Raw genomic sequence first — 24,088 nt, forward strand, 5'->3', positions numbered from 1 at the left:
AAATGTTAGGATTTCTATGCATCTTTCACTGAAGTTAGTTTTCAGTACTAGGAAACAAATATGTACTTCAGGTGGATGAATATTTCTGAGAATAATCTTGTGAAAAGTTGATTATAAATCCACATACATGAACATGAATTCAGGGAGTGTAAAATTAGACACACATGTTTTATATTTTGAAAAATCTGGAGAGTGTGTGTGTGTATATATACATATGCCTATTGAAATTCATCGTGAAATATATATCATCCCAAGATCCATAAATATTTATTTTACTGAACATGGATGTATGTATCATGTTGTTGAAGTAGGAAGCTCAACCATAGGTTGATTTTCAGTTCCAACAGCATTTAGGAGGAGTGATTTCTTCTCACAGTTTGTATCTGCAAATTCAGCCACCTCACAAGAATGTAGCTGGGAAACCAGGTAGGATTCTCTATGTGCATGTAAAAATACATGTGGTGAATAGGCTGCAGAGAAAGGGAAACAGGAATTCACATATTTGTTAAGTTTAAAAACACATGGAAAACTATTACATTAGACTAGATTCATAACATATACCCTTTTTAATGCAAAAGGCCTGTCCAACTACACACCATGCCTCCTCTGAACTGCTTGTTTTCTATTCTGTTTGGGTTATTTCTTTCTATCATATTAGGATTTGTAGTCAGAGTCTAGTAGGGTATGGGTTAGTGTCAGGGATTCAGTATTTGAAATGGAAAATAGGAAAATGAATCCAATGTGTACGCAAATATGTGGATACAAAAACTTCCCACTGTCATCCAGAAAAATGCCTTGACAATACCTTTGCCCCAAGTAAGACGCAATTCGAGGAGAAGAGTTAGAAAATCTTTGAATACATATGTGAAATGAAAAGTGCTAAGGAGTTCGCAACTTTTGAGGTGGTAGAGGAGTTTCCATAAGTAAGGGAGAGGATAAACACTCCACAAACATGGAGCTCTGCTGGCCTAAAGACTTCTTGAGAAACTGCCTCAGAGGTTGGGCTCTTGAAATATATGTTGTTGTCAGGAGCATTAGCTTCCTTTGTAGTGAGACCATCAAAGCTGGGTCTGCATCTATGTGACCTGGAGGACATGGTTTCTGATTTTCCAGTGAACATGAGGCAGAAGTGCTGAATTCTCTCTTTGTAGGTAAACTGTGGCCACTGGGGGCTAAGTATCTTCCCGTGGGAACTTGAAGCCATTTGGTCATCCTCCACTTTTCGTGGTGTTTCTTGCTGCTTCACTGGGAGTTTGATATTTGCTTCACGAAATACAAGGACTTCAACTGGGACACAGTGCTGGAGGGAGTTCTGTCACGTGTGGTGTGTCAGGGTCCTAGGAGAATGCACCAACCATGCTTCTATCTCACAGAGCTTGGCCCCTTGACCATAGCAACCTGATTCTGAACATTTTTCTGAAACCTCTCCATATAACAAGATGCCTTTACATATAAGAGTCTGCTGGCTGCACCATGTCAGTCACAAGACATTTGGAAGCGCATGGCATATCCACATGGCCCCACCACAGATGTTTTATCACACAACTGCACACCACTGCTCTAGGCCCACTACTCAGCAGGCCCCACCTCACTGGCATCTCTGTTCTTCATCATTTTCATGAAAGCCGTCAATCAAGGCACCTGTCTGGTAAACTCATGATCAGCAACAGGACATCCTAAGGTTCTCCAGTGCCACCTGGTCATGGGAATTTCAAAGATTGCACGGTATTTATCTAGCCACTTTTAAAGGATAAAGTTGGAGGCACTGTGGGTTTCCATACATTCAGGAACCATTTAATCGTGAGAAAGATCATTTGTATGAAAGCTCTGGAGAACTCTCACAAACAAGGCTTCCCAAAGAGTGGCCAAAAAACGTCACATGAAACCAGGCTAACTGAGGTCTACAATGTGAGGTCCATGTGTGTTTTCACTCTCAACTATGGCTGCCAGGTCTTTAAGAATACAATCATGTGATATCCTGGCTGAGATTCCCAATGTTCTTTGGAAAGTCACCCTGGGCTTTGATCTCAGTTTCCAGGGGGGACTCTCATGCGTGGCCTCGGAAAATCCCAACTCAATTCATGGCAATACTTCTCTGAGGTCAGTTCCAGAACTCAGTCTCCAAGGGGAATCACACCAGAGTTCAAGCCCAGGCGGACCCCCTCATCTCTTCCACCGCCATAAAAATGACCACAATTCAAACCAAAACACTGCCACAAGGCCCTCAAATTCTTCCATATAGACAATCCTCATAACCTCTGGCTGGAGGATTCCATGAGGGGTGCAGCCTAAGACAGTGTCCACAATAAGCTCCCTTGCCACTCATTTGCCTAATGTCAGGGTGGCCTGGACACCCTTCTTTGAACCAGGAGTGATCAAATAGGCCTGCCTTTAATACTGCTCAGCTTCTAATCTTTGAGGCCTGCTGTTGGTGGGGTACAGATTTTTTGTGTATATTGGAGTCATGAGAAAACACAAGCACATAATGGCTAGCCTCTGCAGGGCTTTGAAAAACTCATTTGACCCAAAGGATCCCTATACTCACTTGATGCAGGTCAGGGACCTTACAGAGGAAGGCGAGAGACTTCATCCACAATGACTTCTGTTTTGCCATATTGGCTTTGGATGCACATATGGGATCTTTCCTGAGATCCATCAGGTGCTGACAATCTAAACCACAGCCTTACACAGGGCCAAGAGGCTGATTCAGACACATCCCTTTGCAAAGCAATTAAGCAAAGAGCCACAAGTGATGCCCATTCGTTTGCATTTGAAAACTGTTTTCTTCAGGCTTCACAAAGGTGTGTCCTGAGGCAAAGACCTTGCTGACATTCAGAGAAACAGAACAATAGGTAAGCAAAAGGCCCAAAGCAGGGTTTCTCCACTGAGACTTTAATGGGCCCACTGATATCTAGGTTTTCTGAGATGCTCGCCATTCCTTTCAGCTATCTAGTACATGGCCATGTCACCAAGCTTGGCGGTGGTACATATCTTGGACACAAAACCATGAGCCTATTCTGAAGAGTGGCAAGAATTCAGGAAGAAAACAGGAATTTAGGAAGATAGTAGGTTTTGCCCATGGATAAGGCAAGCCGCAGTCCATTCATAAATTGGGCAGGATGAATGCTGGAAGCTTTCTACTAGACAGGACACATCCATTGATGCATTCTCTTTTCTAATGTCTACAACCACGGACACAGTGCGATACACAGAAAAAGCAACACTCGCCTTGTCAAAAGACTTGCTAGAAACAGTGCACTCCAAACCAAACAAACCACCTTTCCTAGCTCTTCTCAGAACATGAGACCAAACCACAAACTCACACCCACACCCACAAAGCCACCTCCTTCCCCCAAGGAGGTCTGTGACTACCCACAGTGTCCTCTGACTGGTGGGCCATACTAGGTTCCCCCGAAATGACATGTCTTGTCTCAGATCTGGCCTCTTTGGCCAATTCTGTGAAGTTGTCAGGAGCCATTGGTGAGCCACTACCTGCTTTCTCAGGAAAGACCCCCTTCAGAGCTTTCCTGGCAATTGGCCATCCTCACATCTGTAGGTACCAAGAAAGACTGACTCTGTCCTTGGTAAATCCAAACAAGTGAGCCCACTGGGACTGGCACTGGGATTGCCTATGATTGCCTGACTTCCTGGATCCCAAGTTCAGATAGTTCCACACTGGAACTGTGGTGAGGTCAAGGAAGTGTGGTGAGGTCACTTCCTTCAGGAACTGAATGAGGTCACTGCCTTGGAAACCACTTTGTCCTAACTGTTGCTTTCAAGTGTCCCATGAGATGGATGCTGCCCCTGCTTCCTCTGACACTTTCACATGTTAGAATGGTATATCAAACATAGGCACCCAGGAAAAGCTCTCCACACAGGCCTGGTTTGATCCATCTTGTCTACATTAAGAAGAGAGAGGATCATTCAGACACATCCCTTTATCCTGACCAGGTTGTTTGCCACGGTAGATGACTTTTACTCTCTCAGGTCCTTCCTAGCTGCCTACATCTTCTCCAGGGATCATTTCTGCATGGACCTTTGAGGTTCTCAGCAGGTGGAAGATCCCCTACATTCCTGTATTGTAAGACCAACTCTGTCCCTGCTCTTCTGTAAAGTGAGATTGAGGAAACAGTGAATGCTTGGGGTTAAGAACATGTTCAATTTGGGTTAGAAATCATTCTGTTGGATGAAGAATAGTATTGGGAACCTGTGATATTTATAATAATATAGAGGAGAAATATATGTATGAAAACAGAAATCTAAGTAAGATTTGAAGGCCAGAAGGGCATTGGGCCCTTGATTGGGATACTTAGCTTTGAATTACATTCTGTAGAGATGTCTCTGATAAATCAACATACAATGGCATAGGACCTTGTACCTTGGATGATTGAAGGTAGAAGAGAAGATCAAGTCAAAAAGGGATAGTAGGTAGGATTAGAAAGATAGTCAGTAGGTTTAGGAAGAAGAGTGAGTATAATATTTGGACCAAAAGTTCTTTAGCAATAGGGTGTCTGTTAGAGAGTGAATGTAAATGTCAGCAGATGTGAAGAGTCAGTCACAATGATGAACTGGGGAAGATATGTAGGAAAGCAGATATGAATATAGACATTAGGAAATTAGGCAAAGTATAAAGTGAGTGATAGGATTAGACATTTTCAACAGGGTTGAGGTTGAATATATAATCTTAGGCAGAAACAAATGTGTAGTCACCAATAGAATTGACATTTGAGAGCATTAGCCAACCTAGACAAGGATGGTTTTTGTAATCCATGCTCACTTTCCTATTAGGCTTAGGTACAATCATAAGTGTGACCTTTGCATTTTGTGTTCAGAATATCACTGTGATAAAATATATATGTAGATCAGGTGACATGAGTATTTCTTCCACTATTTTTGGGAGCAATACGTTGAAAACGTATAAATTAGAATTCGGGGGTACAAATAGGTGTACCCTGGGTCTATGAGTATAGAGATAATACATGAATAGACCATACTGTGAATAAAGAATATAACTGGTTCCAATTTAAATAATGGATTGAATTGATATCTGAAAACATATAAGAAATCTTATATTGATACAGGATGATTCATTCCAACCAGTTATACATCTAATGGTAATATTAGGGTGATGGTATACCATGAGGGGTGTGTGAGTTTTGGTTCCAAAGTGATTATGGAAATCCAAAATAATGTGTTTGGAAAGAAGTCTCATGAAAAGACCAGTCAAGAAACATGGAGGAATACATGTGTTCTGAAGCAGGATTTGATTGAAAGTGAACCAAATGCCTAGAAATTTGTGAACTTGAGGATGAAATATATATCCTATGATGTGCATCAACTGAAGAAATAGTAATGTACCAGTGTTGAATAAAAATCAATGTCAAAATACACATCATGTCCCATAGGAGTCTACTTGCATTGATGTTAAACAGGGTCAGTTACTGTAGAAATGTTAGGATTTCTATGCACCATTCACTGAAGTTAGTTTTCAGTACTAGGAAACAAATATGTATTTAAGGTGGATGAATATTTCTGAGAATAATCTTGTGAAAAGTTGATTATAAATCCACATACATGAACATGAATTCAGGGAGTGTAAAATAAGACACACATATTTTATATTTTGAAAAATCTGGAGAGTGTGTGTGTTTATATACATATATATATATATATATACCAAGTTAAATTCATCATGAAATATATATCATCCCAAGATCCAGAAATATTTATTTTACTGAACATGGATGTATGTATCATGTTGTTGAAATAGGAAGCTCACCCATAGGTTAGTTTTCAGTTCCAACAGCATTTAGGAGTGATTTCTTCTCACAGTTTGTATCTGCCAAGTCAGCCACCTCCCAAGAATGTAGCTGGGAAACCAGGTAGGATTCTCTATGTGAATGTAAAAATAAATGTGCTGAATAGGCTGCAGAGAAAGGGAGACAGGAATTCACACATTTGTTAAGTTCAAAAACACATGGAGAACTATTACATTTGACTAGATTCATAACATCTACAATTTATAATGCAAAAGGCCTGTCCAACTAAACACCATGCTTCCTCTGAACTCCTTGTATTTCTATTCTGTTTGGGTTATTTTTTTTTATCATATTAGCATTTGTATTCAGAGTCTAATTGGGGATTGGTTAGTGTCAGGGATTCAGTATTTGGAATGGAAAGTAGGAAAATGATTCCAATGTGTATGCAAATATGTGCTACACAAAATCTTCCCACTGTCATCCAGAAAAATGCCTTGACAAAACCCTTACCCCAAGTAAGACGCAATTCGAGAAGAAGAGATAGAAAATCTTTGAATACATATGTGGAATGAAAAATGCTCAGGAGTTCACAACTTTGGAGGTGGTAGAGGAGTTTCCATAAGTAAGGGAGAGGATAAACACTCCACAAACATGGAGCTCTGCTGGCCTAAAGACTTCTTGAGAAACTGCCTCTGAGGTTGGGCTCTTGAAATATATGTTGTTGTCAGGAGCATTAGCTTCCTTTGTAGTGAGACCATCAAAGCTGGGACTGCATCTATGTGACCTGGAGGACACGGATTCTGATTTTCCTATGAACATGAGGCAGAAGTGCTGAATTCTCTCTTTGTAGGTAAACTGTGGCCACTGGGGGCTAAGTATCTCCCCGTGGGAACTGTGAAGCCATTTGGTCATCCTCCACTTTTCGTGGTGTTTCTTGCTGCTTCACTGGGAGTTTGGTATTTGCTTCACAAAATACAAGGACTTCAACTGGGACACAGTGCTGGAGGGAGTTCGTTCACGTGTGGTGTTTCAGGGTCCTAGGAGAAAGCACCAAGCAAGCTTCTATCCCACAGAGCTTGGCCCCTTGACCATAGCAACCTGATTCTGAACATTGTTCTGAAACCTCTCCATATAACAAGATGCCTTTACATATAAGGGTCTGCTGGCTGCACCATGTCAGTCACAAGACATTTGGAAACCCATGGCACATCCACATGGCCCCACCACAGATGTTTTATCACACACCTGCACACCACTGCTCTAGGCCCACTTCTCAGCCGGGCCCACCTCACTGGCATCTCTGTTCTTCATCATTTTCATGAAAGCCGTCAATCAAGGCACCTCTCTGGTAAACTCATGATCAGCAACAGGACATCCTACGATTCTCCAGTGCCATCTGGTCATGGGAATTTGAAAGATTGCACGGTATTTATCTAGCCATTTTTAAAGGATGAAGTTGGAGGCACTGTGGGTTTCCATTCATTCAGGAACCATTTAATGGTGAGAAAGATCATTTCAATGAAAGCTCTGGAGAACTCTCACAAACAAGGCTTCCCAAAGAGTGGCCAAAAAACGTCACATGAAACCAGGCCCACTGAGGTCTACAATGTGAGGTCCATGTGTGTTTTGACTCTCAAATATTGCTGCCAGATCTCTAAGAATAAAATCATGTGATATCCTGGCTGAGATTCCCAGTGTTCTGTGGAAAGTCACCCTGGGCTTCGATCTCAGTTTCCAGGGGGGACTCTCATGCGTGGCCTCGGAAAATCCCAACTCAATTCATGGCAATACTTCTCTGAGTTCAGTTCCAGAACTCAGTCTCCAAGGGGAATCACACCAGAGTTCAAGCCCAGGCGGACCCAGTCATCTCTTCCAATGCCATACAAATGACCACAAGTCAAACCAAAACACTGCCACCAGGCCCTCAACTTCTTCCATATAGACAATCCTCATAACCTCTGGCTGGAGGTTTCCATGAGGGTCGCAGCTAAAGACAGTGTCCACAATAAGCTCCCTTGCCCATCATTTGCCTAATGTCAGGGTGGCCTGGACACCCTTCTTTGAACCAGGAGTGATCAAATAGGCCTGCTTTTAATACTGCTCAAATTCTAAACTTTGAGGCCTGCTGATGGTAGGGTACAGATTTTTTGTGTATATTGGAGTCATGAGAAAACACAAGCACATAATGGCTAGCCTCTGCAGGGCTTTGAAAAACTCATTTGACCCAAAGGATCCCTATTCTCACTTGATGCAGGTCAGGGACCTTATAGAGAAAGGCGAGAGACTTCATCCACAATCACTGCTGTTTTGCCATATTGGCTTTGGATGCACATATGGGATCTTTCCTGAGATCCATCAGGTGCTGACAATCTAAGCCACAGCCTCACACAGGGCCAAGATTCTGATTCAGACACATCCGTTTGCAAAGCAATTAAGCAAAGAGCTACAAGTGATGCCCATTCGTTTGCATTTGAAAACTGTTTTCTTCAGGCTTCACAAAGGTGTGTCCTGAGGAAAAGACCTTGCTGACAACAAGGGAAACAGAACAATAGGTAAGCAAAAGGCCCAAAGCAGGGTTTCTCCACTGAGACTTTAATGGGCCCACTGATATCTGAGTTTTCTGAGATGCTCACCATTCCTTTCAGCTATCTAGTACATGGCCATGTCACCAAGCTTGGAGGTGGTACATATCTTGGACACAAAACCATGAGCCTATTCTGAAGAGTGGCAAGTATTTAGGAAGGAAACAAGAATTTAGGAAGATAGTAGGTTTTGCCCATAGAAAAGGCAAGCTGCAGTCCATTAATAAATTGGGCAGCATGAATGCTGGAAGCTTTCTACTAGACAGGACACATCCATTGATGCATTCTCTTTTTTAATGTCTACAACCACAGACACAGTGTGATACACAGACAAAGCAACACTCGCCTTTTCAAAAGACTTGCTAGAAACAGTCCACTCCAAACCAAACAAACCGTCTTTCCTACCTCTTCTCAGAACATGAGACCAAACCACAAACACACACCCTCACCCACAAAGCCTCCTCCTTCCCCAAGGAGGTCTGTGACTACCCGCAGTGTCTTCTGACTGGTGTGCCATACTATGTTCCCACGAAATGGCCTGTCTTGTCTCAGATCTGGCCTCCTTGGCCAATTCTGTGAAGTTGTCAGGAGCCAGGGGTGAGCCACTACCTGCTTTCTCAGGAGAGACCCCATTCAGAGCTTTCCTGGCATTTGGCCATCCTCACATCTGTAGGTACCAAGAAAGACTGACTCTGTCCTTGGTAAATCCAAACAAGTGAGCCCACTGGAACTGGCACTGGGACTGCCTCTGGGTGCCTGGCTTCCTGGATCCCAAGTTCAGAGAGTTCCATCACCAAGGAAGTGTGGTGAGGTCACTTCCTTCAGGAACTTAATGAGGTCACTGCCTTGGAAACCACTTTGTCCTAACTGTTGTTTCCAAGGGTCCCATGAGATGGAGGCTGCCCTGCTTCCTGTGACACTTTCACAAGTTAGAATGGTATATCAACCATAGGCACCCAGGAAAAGCTCTCCACACAGGCCTTGTTTGGTCCATCTTGTCTACATGAAGAAGAGAGAGGCTCATTCAGACACATCCCTTCATCCTGACCAGGTTGTTTGCCACGGAAGATGACTTGTCCTCTCTCAGGACCATCCGAGCTTCCAACATCTTCTCCAGGGATCATTCCTGCATGGACCTTGAAGATTCTCAGCAGGTGAAAGATCCCCTACATTCCTGTATTGTAAGACCAACTCTGTCCCTGCTCTTTTGTAAAGTGAGATTGAGAAAACAGTGAATGCTTGGGGTTAAGAACATGTTCAATTTGGGTTAGAAATCATTCTGCTGGATGAAGAATGGTATTGGGAACCTGTGATATTCATAATAATATAGAGGTGAAATATATGTATGAAAACAGAAATCTAAGTAAGATTTGAAGGCCAGAAGGGCATTGGGCCCTTGATTGGGATACTTAGCTTTGAATTACATTCTGTACAGATGTCTCTGATAAATCAACATACAATGGCATAGGACCTTGTACCTTGGATTATTGAATGTAGAAGAGAAGATCAAGTCAAAAAGGGATATCAGGTAGGATTAGAAAGATAGTCAGTAGGTTTAGGAAGAAGAGTGAGTATAATATTTGGACCAAAAGTTCTTTAGCAATAGGGTGTCTGTTAGAAAGTGAATGTAAATGTCAGGACATGTGAAGAGTCAGTCACAATGATGAACTGGGGAAGATATGTAGGAAAGCAGATATGAATATAGACATTAAGAAATTAGGAAAAGTATAAAGTGAGTGATAGGATTAGACATTTTCAACAGGGTTGAGGTAGAATATATAATCTCTCTCAGAAACAAATGTGTAGACACCAATAGAATTGACATTTGAGAGCATTAGCCAACCTAGACAAGGATGGTTTTAGTAATCCATGCTCACTTTCCAATTAGGCTTAGGTACAATCATAAGTGTGACCTTTGCATTTTGTGTTCAGAGTATCACTGTGATAAAATATATATGTACATCAGGTGACATGAGTATTTCTTCCACTATTTTTGGGAGCAATATGTTGAAGACGTATAAATTAGAATTCGGGGGGAAATATAAACGTACCCTGGGTCTATGAGTATAGAGATAATGCTTGAATAGACCATACTGTGAATAAAGAATATAACTGGTTCCAATTTAAATAATGGATTGAATTGATATCTGAAAACATATAAGAAATCTTATATTGATACACGATCATTCATTCCAACCAGTTATACATCAAATGGTAATATTAGGGTGATGGTTTACCATAAGGGGTGTGTGAGTTTTGGTTCCAAAGTGATTATGGAAATCCAAAATAATGTGTTTGGAAAGAAGTCTCATGAAAAGACCAGTGAAGAAACATGGAGGAATACATGTGTTCTGAATCAGGATTTGATTGAAAGTGAACCAAATGCCTAGAAATTTGTGAACTTGAGGATGAAATATATATCCTATGATGTGCATCAACTGAAGAAAGAGTAATGTACCAGTGTTGAATAAAAATAAATGTCAAAATACACATCATGTCCCATAGGAGTCTACTTGCATTGATGTTAAACAGGGTCAGTTACTGTAGAAATGTTAAGATTTCTATGCACCATTCACTGAAGTTAGTTTTCAGTACTAGGAAACAAATACGTATTTCAGGAGGATGAATATTTCTGAGAATAATCTTGTAAAAAGTTGATTATAAATCCACATACATGAACATGAATTCAGGGAGTGTAAAATAAGACACACATATTTTATATTTTGAAAAATCTGGAGAGTGTGTGTGTATATATAAACATATATATACACAAAACACACACAGAGAGACATTAAAAAGTAAAAATATATATGCCAATTCAAATTCATCATGAAATATATATCATTCCAAGATCCAGAAATATTTATTTTACTAAACATGGATGTATGTATCATGTTGTTGAAGTAGGAAGCTCACCCATTGGTTGATTTTCAGTTCCAAAAGCATTTAGGAGGAGTGATTTCTTCTCACAGTTTGTATCTGCCAAGTCAGCCACCTCACAAGAATGTAGCTGGGAAACCAGGTAGGATTTTATATGTGCATGTAAAAATACATGTTCTGAATAGGTTGCAGAGAAAGGGAGACAGAAATTCACATATTTGTTAAGTTTAAAAACACATGAAGAACTATTACATTGGACTAGATTCATTACATCTACCCTTTATAATGCAAAAGGCCTGTCCAACTACACACCATGCCTCCTCTGAACTGCTTGTATTTCTATTCTGTTTGGGTTATTTTTTTCTATCATATTAGGATTTGTAGTCAGAGTCTAGTAGGGTATGGGTTAGTGTCAGGGATTCAGTATTTTGAATGGAAAATAGGAAAATGAATCCAATGTGTATGCAAATATGTGCTACACAAAATCTTCCCACTGTCATCCAGAAAAACGCCTTGAGAATACCCTTGCCCCAAGTAAGATGCAATTCGAGGAGAAGAGTTAGAAAATCTTTGAATACATATGTGGAATGAAAAATGCTCAGGAGTTCACAACTTTGGAGGTGGTAGAGGAGTTTCCATAAGTAAGGGAGAGGATAAACACTCCACAAACATGGAGCTCTGCTGGCCTAAAGACTTCTTGAGAAACTGCCTCTGAGGTTGGGCTCTTGAAATATATGTTGTTGTCAGGAGCATTAGCTTCCTTTGTAGTGAGACCATCAAAGCTGGGTCTGCATCTATGTGACCTGGAGGACATGGTTTCTGATTTTCCAATGAACATGAGGCAGAAGTGCTGAATTGTCTTTTTGTAGGTAAACTGTGGCCACTGGGGGCTAAGTATCTCCCCGTGGGAACTGTGAAGCCATTTGGTCATCCGCCATTTTTCGTGGTGTTTCTTGCTGCTTCACTGGGAGTTTGGTATTTGCTTCACGAAATACAAGGACTTCAACTGGACACAGTGCTGGAGGTAGTTCTGTCACGTGTGGTGTGTCAGGGTCCTAGGAGAATGCACCAAGCATGCTTCTATCTCACAGAGCTTGGTCCCTTGACCATAGCAACCTGATTCTGAACATTGTTCTGAAACTCTCCATATAACAAGATGCCTTTACATATAAGGGTCTGCTGGCTGCACCATGTCAGTCACAAGACATTTGGAAGCCCATGGCAGATCCACATGGCCCCACCACAGATGTTTTATCACACACCTGCACACCACTGCTCTAGGCCCACTACTCAGCAGGCCCCACCTCACTGGCATCTCTGTTCTTCATCATTTTCATGAAAGCCGTCAATCAAGGCACCTGTCTGGTAAACTCATGATCAGCAACAGGACATCCTAAGGTTCTCCAGTGCCACCTGGTCATGGGAATTTCAAAGATGGCACGGTATTTATCTAGCCATTTGTAAAGGATGAAGTTGGAGGCACTGTGGGTTTCCATTCATTAAGGAACCATTTAATAGTGAGAAAGATCTTTTCAATAAAAGCTCTGGAGAACTCTCACAAACAAGGCTTCCCAAAGAGTGGCCAAAAAAAGTCACATGAAACCAGGGCCACTGAGCTCTACGATGTAAGGTATATCTGTGTTTTGACTCTCAACTATTGCCTCCAGGTCTTTAAGAATAACATCATGTGATATCCTGGCTGAGATTTCCAGTGATCTGTGGAAAGTGATCCTGGGCTTTGATCTCAGTTTTCAGGGGTACTCTCATGCGTGGCCTCAGAAAATCCCAACTCAATTCATGGCAATACTGCTCTGACGTCAGTTCCAGAATTCAGTCTCTTAGGGGAATCACACCAGAGTTCAAGCCCAAGCGGACCCACTCATCTCTTCCACCGCCATACAAATGACCACAATTCAAACCAAAACACTGCCACAAGGCTCTCAATGTCTTCCATATAGACAATCCTCATAACCTCTGGCTGGATGTTTCCATGAGGGGCGCAGCCTAAGACAGTGTCCACAATAAGCTCCCTTGCCCCTCATTTACCTAATGTCAGGGTGGCCTGGACACCCTTCTTTGAACCAGGAGTGATCAAAATGGCGTGCCTTTAATACTGCTCAGCTTCTAAACTTTGAGGCCTGCTGATGGTGGGGTACACATTTTTTGTGTAAATTGGAGTTATGAGAAAACACAAGCACATAATGGCTAGCCTCTGCAGGGCTTTGAAAAACTCATTTGACCCAAAGGATTCCTATTCTCACTTGATGCAGGTCAGGAACCTTACAGAGGAAGGCGAGAGACTTCATCCACAATGACTGCTGTTTTGCCATATTGGCTTTGGATGCACATATGGGATCCTTCCTGAGATCCATCAGGTGCTGACAATCTAAGCCACAGCCTCACACAGGTCCAAGAGGCTGATTCAGACACATCCCTTTGCAAAGCAATTAAGCAAAGAGCCACAAGTGATGCCCATTCGTTTGCATTTGAAAACTGTTTTCTTCAGGCTTCACAAAGGTGTGTCCTGAGGCAAAGACCTTGCTGACATCCAGGGAAACAGAACAATAGGTAAGCAAAAGGCCCAAAGCAGGGTTTCTCCACTGAAACTTTAATGGGCCCACTGATATCTGAGTTTTCTGAGATGCTCGCCATTCCTTTCAGCTATCTAGTACATGGCCATGTCACCAAGCTTGGAGGTTGTACATATCTTGGACACAAAACCATGAGCCTATTCTGAAGAGTGGCCAGAATTCAGGAAGAAAACAGGAATTTAGAAAGATAGTAGGTTTTGCCCATGGATAAGGCAAGCCGCAGTCCATTCATAAATTGGGCAGGATGAATGCTGGAATCTTTTTACTAGACAGGACACATCCATTGATGCATTCTCTTTTCTAATGTCTACAACCACGGACACAGTGCGATACACAGACAAATCAACACTCGCCTTGTCAAAAGACTTGCTAGAAACAGTCCACTTTCAATCAAACAATTCGCCTTTCCTAGCTCTTCTCAGAACATGAGACCAAACCACAAACTCACACCCACACCCACAAAGCCACCTCCTTCCTCCAAAGAGGTCTGTGACTACCCACAGTGTCCTCTGACTGGTGGGCCATAGTAGGTTCCCCCGAATTGGCCTGTCTTGTCACAGATCTGGCCTCCTTGGCCAATTCTGTGAAGTTGTCAGGAGCCAGGGGTGAGCCACTACCTGCTTTCTCTGGAAAGACCCCCTTCAGAGCTTTCCTGGCAATTGGCCATCCTCACATCTGTAGGTACCAAGAAAGACTGACTCTGTCCTTGGTAAATCCAAACAAGTGAGCCCACTGGGACTGGCACTGGGACTGCCTCTGGGTGCCTGGCTTCCTGGATTCCAAGTTCAGAGAGTTCCATCACCAAGGAAGTGTGGTGAGGTCACTTCCTTCAGGAACTGAATGAGGTCACTGCCTTGGAAACCACTTTTTCCTAACTGTTGCTTCCAAGGGTCCCATGAGATGGAGGCTGCCCCTGCTTCCTGTGACACTTTCACAAGTTAGAATGGTATATCAACCATAGGCACCCAGGAAAAGCTCTCCACACAGGCCTGGTTTGGTCCATCTTGTCTACATTAAGAAAAGAGAGGCTCATTCAGACACATCCCTTCATCCTGACCAGGTTGTTTGCCACGGAAGATGACTTTTACTCTATCAGGTCCTTCCAAGCTGCCTACATCTTATCCAGGGATCATTTCTGCATGGACCTTGGAGGTTCTCATCAGGTGGAAAATCCCCTACATTCCTGTATTGGAAGACCAACTCTGTCCCTGCTCTTCTGTAAAGTGAGATTGAGGAAACAGTGAATGCTTGGGGTTAAGAACATGTTCAATTTGGGTTAGAAATAATTCTGCTAAATGAAGAATGGTATTGGGAACCTGTGATATTTATAATAATATAGAGGTGAAATATATGTGTGAAAACAAAAATCTAAGTAAAGTTTGAAGGCCAGAAGAGCATTGGGCCCTTGATTGGGATACTTAGCTTTGAATTACATTCTGTACAGATGTCTCTGATAAATCAACATACAATTTCATAGGACCTTGTACCTTGAATGATTGAATGTAGAATAGGAGATCAAGTCAAAATGGGATAGTAGGTAGGATTAGAAAGATAGTCAGTAGGTTTAGGAAGAAGAGTGAGTATAATATTTGGACCAAAAGTTCTTTAGCAATAGGGTGTGTGTTAGAGAGTGAATGCAAATGTCAGCACATGTGAAGAGTCAGTCACAATGATGACCTGGGAAAGATATGTAGGAAAGCAGATATGAATATAGACATTAGGAAATTAGGCAAAGTATAAAGTGAGTGATAGGATTAGACATTTTCAACAGGGTTGAGGTTGAATATATAATCTTAGGCAGAAACAAATGTGTAGTCACCAATAGAATTGACATTTGAGAGCATTAGCCAACCTATACAAGGATGGTTTTAGTAATCCATGCTCACTTTCCAATTACGCTTAGGTACAATCATAAGTGTGACCTTTGCATTTTGTGTGCAGAATATCACTGTGATAAAATATATATGTAGATAAGGTGACATGAGTATTTCTTCCACTATTTTTGGGAGCAATACGTTGAAGATGTATAAATTAGAATTCGGGGGTACAAGTAGGTGTACACTGGGTCTATGAGTATAGAGATAATGCATGAATACACCATACTGTGAATAAAGAATATAACTGGTTCCAATTTAAATAATGGATTGAAATGATATCTGAAAACAAATAAGAAAACTTATATTGATACACGATCATTCATTCCAACCAGTTATATATCTAATGGTAATATTAGAGTGATGGTTTACCATGAGGGGTGTGTGAGTTTTGGTTCCAAAGTGATTATGGAAATCCAAAATAATGTGTTTGGAAAGAAGTCTCATGAAAAGACCAGTCAAGAAACATGGAGGAATACATGTGTTCTGAAGCAGGATTTGATTGAAAGTGAACCAAATGCCTAGAAATTTGTGAACTTGAGGATGAAATATATATCCTATGATGTGCATCATCTGAAGAAATAGTAATGTACCAGTGTTGAATAAAAATAAATGTCAAAATACACATCATGTCCCATAGGAGTCTACTTGCATTGATGTTAAACAGGGTCAGTTACTGTAGAAATGTTAGGATTTCTATGCACCATTCACTGAAGTTAGTTTTCAATACTAGGAAACAAATATGTATTTCAGGTGGATGAATATTTCTGAGAATAATCTTGTGAAAAGTTGATTATAAATCCACATACATGAACATGAATTTAGGGAGTGTAAAATAAGACACATATATTTGATATTTTGAAAAATCTGGAGAGTGTGTGTGTGTATATATACATATATATACACACAAAACACACACAGAGAGACATTAAAAAGGAAAAATTTATATGACAATTGAAATTCATCATGAAATATATATCATCCCAAGATCCAGAAATATTTATTTTACTGAACATGGATGTATGTATCATGTTGTTGAAGTAGGAAGCTCACCCATAGGTTGATTTTCAGTTCCAACAGCATTTAGGAGGAGTGGTTTCTTCTCACAGTTTGTATCTGCCAAGTCAGCCACCTAACAAGTAGCTGGGAAACCAGGTAGGATTCTCTATGTGCATGTAAAAATACATGTGCTGAATAGGCTGCAGAGAAAGGGAGACAGGAATTCACATATTTGTTACGTTTAAAAACACATGGAGAACTATTACATTGGGCTAGATTCCTAACATCTACCCTTTATAATGCAAAAGGCCTGTCCAACTACACACCATGCCTCCTCTGAACTGCTTGTATTTCTATTCTGTTTGGGTTATTTCTTTCTATCATATTAGGATTTGTAGTCAGAGTCTAGTAGGGTATGGGTTTGTGTCAGGGATTCAGTATTTGGAATGGAAAATAGGAAAATGAATCCAATGTGTATGCAAATATGTGCTACACAAAATCTTCCCACTGTCATCCAGAAAAATGCCTTGACAATACCCTTGCTCCAAGTAAGACGCAATTCGAGGAGAAGAGTTAGAAAATCTTTGAATACGTATGTGGAATGACAAGTGATCAGGAGTTCACAACTTTGGAGGTGGTAGAGGAGTTTCCATAAGTAAGGGAGAGGATAAACACTCCACAAACATAAAGCTCTGCTGGCCTAAAGACTTCTTGAGAAACTGCCTCTGAGGTTGGGCTCTTGAAATATATGTTGTTGTCAGGAGCATTAGCTTCTTTGTAGTGAGACCAACAAAGCTGGGTCTGCATCTATGTGACCTGGAGAACATGGTTTCTGATTTTCCAATGAACATGAGGCAGAAGTGCTGAATTCTCTCTTTGTAGGTAAACCGTGGCCACTGGGGGCTAAGTATCTCCCCATGGGAACTGGGAAGCCATTTTGTCATCCTCCACTTTTCGTGGTGTTTCTTGCTGCTTCACTGGGAGTTTGGTATTTGCTTCACGAAAAACAAGGACTTCAACTGGGACACAGTGCTGGAGGGAGTTCTGTCACGTGTGGTGTGTCAGGGTCCTAGGAGAATGCACCAACCATGCTTCTATCCCACAGAGCTTGGCCCCTTGACTATAGCAACCTGATTCTGAACACTGTTCTGAAACCTCTCCATATAACAAGATGCCTTTACATATAAGGGTCTGTTGGCTGCACCATGTCAGTCACAAGACATTTGGAAGCCCATGTCAGATCCACATGGCCCCACCACAGATGTTTTATCAAACACCTGCACACCACTGCTCTAGGCCCACTACTCAGCAGGCCCCACCTCACTGGCATCTCTGTTCTTCATAATTTTCATGAAAGCCGTCAATCAAGGCACCTGTATGGTAAACTCATGATCAGAAACAGGACATCCTAAGGTTCTCCAGTGCCACCTGGTCATGGGAATTTCAAAGATTGCACGGTATTTATCTAGCCATTTTTAAAGGATGAAGTTGGAGGCACTGTGGGTTTCCATACATTCAGGAACCATTTAATGGTGAGAAAGATCATTTCAATGAAAGCTCTGGAGAACTCTCACAAACAAGGCTTCCCAAAGAGTGGCCAAAAAACGTCACATGAAACCAGGCCCTCTGAGGTCTAAAATGTGATGTCCATGTGTGTTTTCACTCTCAACTATGGCTGCCAGGTCTTTAAGAATACAATCATGTGATATCCTGGCTGAGATTCCCAATGTTCTGTGGAAAGTCACCCTGGGCTTTGATCTCAGTTTCCAGGGGGGACTCTCATGCGTGGCCTCGGAAAATCCCAACTCAATTCATGGAAATACTTCTCTGAGGTCAGTTCCAGAACTCAGTCTCCAAGAGGAATCACACCAGAGTTCAAGCCCAGGCGGACCCACTCATCTCTTTCACCGCCATACAGATGACCACAATTCAAACCAAAACACTGCCACAAGGCCCTCAAATTCTTCTATATAGACAATCCTCATAACCTCTGGCTGGAGGTTTCCATGAGGGGCCCAGTCTAAGACAGTGTCCACAATAAGCTCCCTTGCCCCTCATTTGCCTAATGTCAGGGTGGCCTGGACAACCTTCTTTGAACCAGGAGTGATCAAATAGGCCTGCCTTTAATACTGCTCAGCTTCTAACCTTTGAGGCCTGCTGATGGTGGGGTACACATTTTTTGTGTAAATTGGAGTCATGAGAAAACACAAGCACATAATGGCTAGCCTCTGCAGGGCTTTGAAAAACTCATTTGACCCAAAGGACCCCTATTCTCACTTGATGCAGGTCAGGGACCTTACAGTGGAAGGCGAGAGACTTCATCCACAATGACTTCTGTTTTGCCATATTGGCTTTGGATGCACATATGGGATCTTTCCTGAGATCCATCAGGTGCTGACAATCTAAGCCACAGCCTCACACAGGGCCAAGATGCTGATTCAGACACATCCCTCTGCAAAGCAATTAAGCAAAGAGCCACAAGTGATGCCCATTCGTTTGCATTTGAAAAGTGTTTTTTTCAGGCTTCACAAAGTTGTGTCCTGAGGGAAAGACCTTGCTGACATCCAGGGAAACAGAACAATAGGTAAGCAAAAGGCCCAAAGCAGGGTTTCTCCACTGAAACTTTAATGGGCCCACTGATATCTGAGTTTTCTGAGATGCTCGCCATTCCTTTCAGCTATCTAGTACATGGCCATGTCACCAAGCTTAGAGGTGGTACATATCTTGGACACAAAACCATGAGCCTATTATGAAGAGTGGCCAGAATTCAGGAAGAAAGCAGGAATTTAGGAAGATAGTAGGTTTTGCCCATGGATAAGGCAAGCTGCAGTCCATTCATAAATTGGGCAGGATGAATGCTGGAAGCTTTCTAATTGACAGGACACATCCACTGATGAATTCTCTTTTCTAATATCTACAACCAGGGACACAGTGCGATACAGAGACATAGCAACACTCGCCTTGTGAAAAGACTTGCTAGAAACAGTCCACTCCAAACCAAACAAACCGCCTTTCCTAGCTCTTCTCAGAACATGAGACCAAACCACAAACTCACAACCACACCCACAAAGCCACCTCCTTCCCCCAAGGAGGTCTGTGACTACCCGCAGTGTCCTCTGACTGGTGGGCCATACTAGGTTCCCCCGAAATGGCCTGTCTTGTCTCAGATCTGGCTTACTTGGCCATCTGTGATTTTGTCAGGAGCCAGGGGTGAGCCACTACCTGCTTTCTCAGGAAAGACCCCCTTCAGAGCTTTCCTGGCAAGTGGCCATCCTCACATCTGTAGGTACCAAGAAAGACTGACTCTGTCCTTGGTAAATCCAAACAAGTGAGCCCACTGGGACTGGCACTGGGACTGCCTCTGGGTGCCTGGCTTCCTGGATCCCAAGTTCAGAGAGTTCCATCACCAAGGAAGTGTGGTGAGGTCACTTCTTCAGGAACTGAATGAGGTCACTGCCTTGGAAACCACTTTGTCCTAACTGTTGTTTCCAAGGGTCCCATGAGATGGAGGCTGCCCCTGCTTCCTGTGACACTTTCACAAGTTAGAATGGTATATCAACCCTAGGCACCAAGGAAAAGCTCTCCACACAGGCCTGGTTTGGTCCATCTTGTCTACATTAAGAAGACAGAGGCTCATTCACACACATCCCTTCATCCTGACCAGGTTGTTTGCCACGGAAGATGACTTGTCCTCTCTCAGGACCTTCCGAGCTTCCAACATCTTTTCCAGGGATCATTTCTGCATGGACCTTGAAGGTTCTCAGAAGGTGGAAGATCCCCTACATTCCTGTATTGTAAGACCAACTCTGTCCCTGCTCTTCTGTAAAGTGAGATTGAGGAAACAGTGAATGCTTGGGGTTAAGAACATGTTCAATTTGGGTTAGAAATCATTCTGCTGGATGAAGAAGGGTATTGGGAACCTGTGATATTTATAATAATATAGAGGTAAAATATATGTATGAAAACAGAAATCTAAGTAAGATTTGAAGGCCAGAAGGGCATTGGGCTTTTGATTGGGATACTTAGCTTTGAATTACATTCTGTACAGATGTCTCTGATAAATCAACATACAATGGCATAGGACCTTGTACCTTGGATGATTGAATGTAGAAGAGAAGATCAAGTCAAAAAGGGATAGTAGGTAGGATTAGAAAGATAGTCAGTAGGTTTAGGACGAAGAGTGAGTATAATATTTGGACCAAAAGTTCTTTAGCAATAGGGTGTCTGTTAGAGAGTGAATGTAAATGTCAGCACATGTGAAGAGTCAGTCACAATGATGAACTGGCGAAGATATGTAGGAAAGCAGATATGAATATAGACATTAGGAAATTAGGCAAAGTATAAAGTGAGTGATAGGATTAGACATTTTCAACAGGGTTGAGGTTGAATATATAATCTTAGGCAGAAACAAATGTGTAGTCACCCATAGAATTGACATTTGAGAGCATTAGACAACCTAGACAAGGATGGCTTTAGTAATCCATGCTCACTTTCCAATTAGGCTTAGGTACAATCATAAGTGTGACCTTTGCATTTTGTATTCAGAAAATCACTGGGATAAAATATATATGTAGATCAGGTGACATGAGTATTTCTTCCACTATTTTTGGGAGCAATACGTTGAAGATGTATAAATTAGAATTCGGGGGTACAAATAGGTGTACCCTGGGTCTATGAGTATAGAGATAATGCATGAATAGACCATACTGTGAATAAAGAATATAACTGGTTCCAATTTAAATAATGGATTGAATTGATATCTGAAAACATATAAGAAATCTTATATTGATACACGATCATTCATTCCAACCAGTTATACATCTAATGGTAATATTAGGGTGATGGTTTACCATGAGGGATGTGTGAGTTTTGGTTCCAAAATGATTATGGAAATCCAAAATAATGTGTTTGGAAAGAAGTCTCATGAAAAGACCAGTCAAGAAACATGGAGGAATACATGTGTTCTGAAGCAGGATTTGATTGAAATTGAACCAAATGCCTAGAAATTTGTGAACTTGAGGAAGAAATATATATCCTATGATGTGCATCAACTGAAAAAAGAGAAATCTACCAGTGTTGAATAAAAATAAATGTCAAAATACACATCATGTCCCATAGGAGTCTACTTGCATTGATGTTAAACATGGTCAGTTACTGTAGAAATGTTAGGATTTCTATGCACCATTCACTGAAGTTAGTTTTCAGTACTAGGAAACAAATATGTATTTCAGGTGGATGAATATTTCTGAGAATAATCTTGTGAAAAGTTCATTATAAATCCACATACATGAACATGAATTCAGGGAGTGTAAAATAAGACACACATATTTTATATTTTGAAAAATCTGGAGAGTGTGTGTGTGTATATATATATATATATATACACAAAACACACACAGAGCGACATTAAAAAGTAAAAATATATATGCCAATTGAAATTCATCATGAAATATATATCATCCCAATATCCAGAAATATTTATTTTACTGAACATGGATGTATGTATCATGTTGTTGAAGTCGGAAGCTCACCCATAGGTTGATTTTCAGTTCCAACAGCATTTAGGAGGAGTGGTTTCTTCTCACAGTTTGTATCTGCCAAGTGAGCCACCTCACAAGAATGTAGCTGGAAAACCAGGTAGGATTCTCTATGTGCATGTAAAAATACATGTGCTGAATAGGCTGCAGAGAAAGCGAGACAGGAATTCACATATTTGTTAAGTTTAAAAACACATGGAGAACGATTAAATTGGACTAGATTCATAACATCTCCCCTTTATAATGCAAAAGGCCTGTCCAACTACACACCATGCCTCCTCTGAACTGCTTGTATTTCTATTCTGTTTGGGTTATTTTTTTCTCTCATATTAGGATTTGTTGTCAGAGTCTAGTAGGGTATGTGTTAGTGTCTGAAATTCAGTATTTGGAATGGAAAATAGGAAAATGAATCCAATGTGTATGCAAATATGTGCTACACAAAATCTTCCCACTGTCATCCAGAAAAATGCCTTGACAATACCCTTTCCCCAAGTAAGACGAAATTTGAGGAGAAGAGTTAGAAAATCTTTGAATACATATGTAGAATGAAAAGTGCTCAGGAGTTCACAACTTTGGAGGTGGTAGAGGAGTTTCCATAAGTCAGGGAGAGGATAAACACTCCACAAACATGGAGCTCTGCTGGCCTAAAGACTTCTTGAGAAACTGCCTCTGAGGTTGGGCTGTTGAAATATATGTTGTTGTCAGGAGCATTAGCTTTCTTTGTAGTGAGACCATCAAATCTGGGTCTGCATCTATGTTACCTGGAGGACATGGTTTTTGATTTTCCAATGAACATGAGGCAGAAGTGCTGAATTCTCTCTTTGTAGGTAAACTGTGGCCACTGGGGGCTAAGTATCTCCCCGTGGGAACTGTGAAGCCATTTGGAAATCCTCCACTTTTCGTGCTGTTTCTTGCTGCTTCACTGGGAGTTTGGTATTTGCTTCACGAAGTACAAGGACATCAACTGGGACACAGTTCTGGAGGGAGTTCTGTCACGTGTGGTGTGTCTGGGTCCTAGGAGAATGCACCAACCATGCTTTTATCCCACAGAGCTTGGCCCCTTGACCATAGCAACCTGATTCTGAACATTGTTCTGAAACCTCTCCATATAACAAGATGCCTTTACATATAAGGGTCTGCTGGCTGCACCATGTCAGTCACAAGACATTTGGAAGCCCATGGCAGATCCACATGGCCCCACCACAGATGTTTTATCACACACCTGCACACCACTGCTCTAGGCCCACTACTCAGCAGGCCCCACCTCACTGGCATCTCTGTTCTTCATCATTTTCATTAAAAGCCGTCAATCAAGGCACCTGTCTTGTAAACTCATGATCAGCAACAGGACATCCTAAGGTTCTCCAGTACCACCTGGTTATGAGAATTTCAAAGATTTCATGGTATTTATCTAGCCATTTTTAAAGGATTAAGTTGGAGGCACTGTGGGTTTCCATTCATTCAGGAACCATTTAATGGTGAGAAAGATCATTTCAATGAATGGTCTGGAGAACTCTCACAAACAAGGCTTCCCAAAGAGTGGCCAAAAAACGTCACATGAAACCAGGCCCACTGAGGTCTACGATGTGAGGTCCATGTGTGTTTTGACTCTCAACTATGGCTGCCAGGTCTTTATGAATAAAATCATGCGATATCCTGTCTGAGATTCCCAGTGTTCTGTGGAAAGTAACCCTGGGTTTTGATCTCAGTATCCAGGGGGGACTCTCATGCGTGTCCTCGGAAAATCCCAACTCAATTCATGGCAATACTTCTCTGAGGTCAGTTCCAGAACTCAGACTCCAGGGGGAATCACACCAGAGTTCAAGCCCAGGCGGACCCAGTCATCTCTTCCACCGCCATACAAAT

The sequence above is a fragment of the Ictidomys tridecemlineatus genome, chromosome 4, assembly GCF_052094955.1.
Source record: "Ictidomys tridecemlineatus isolate mIctTri1 chromosome 4, mIctTri1.hap1, whole genome shotgun sequence".
Lineage (NCBI taxonomy): Eukaryota > Metazoa > Chordata > Mammalia > Rodentia > Sciuridae > Ictidomys > Ictidomys tridecemlineatus.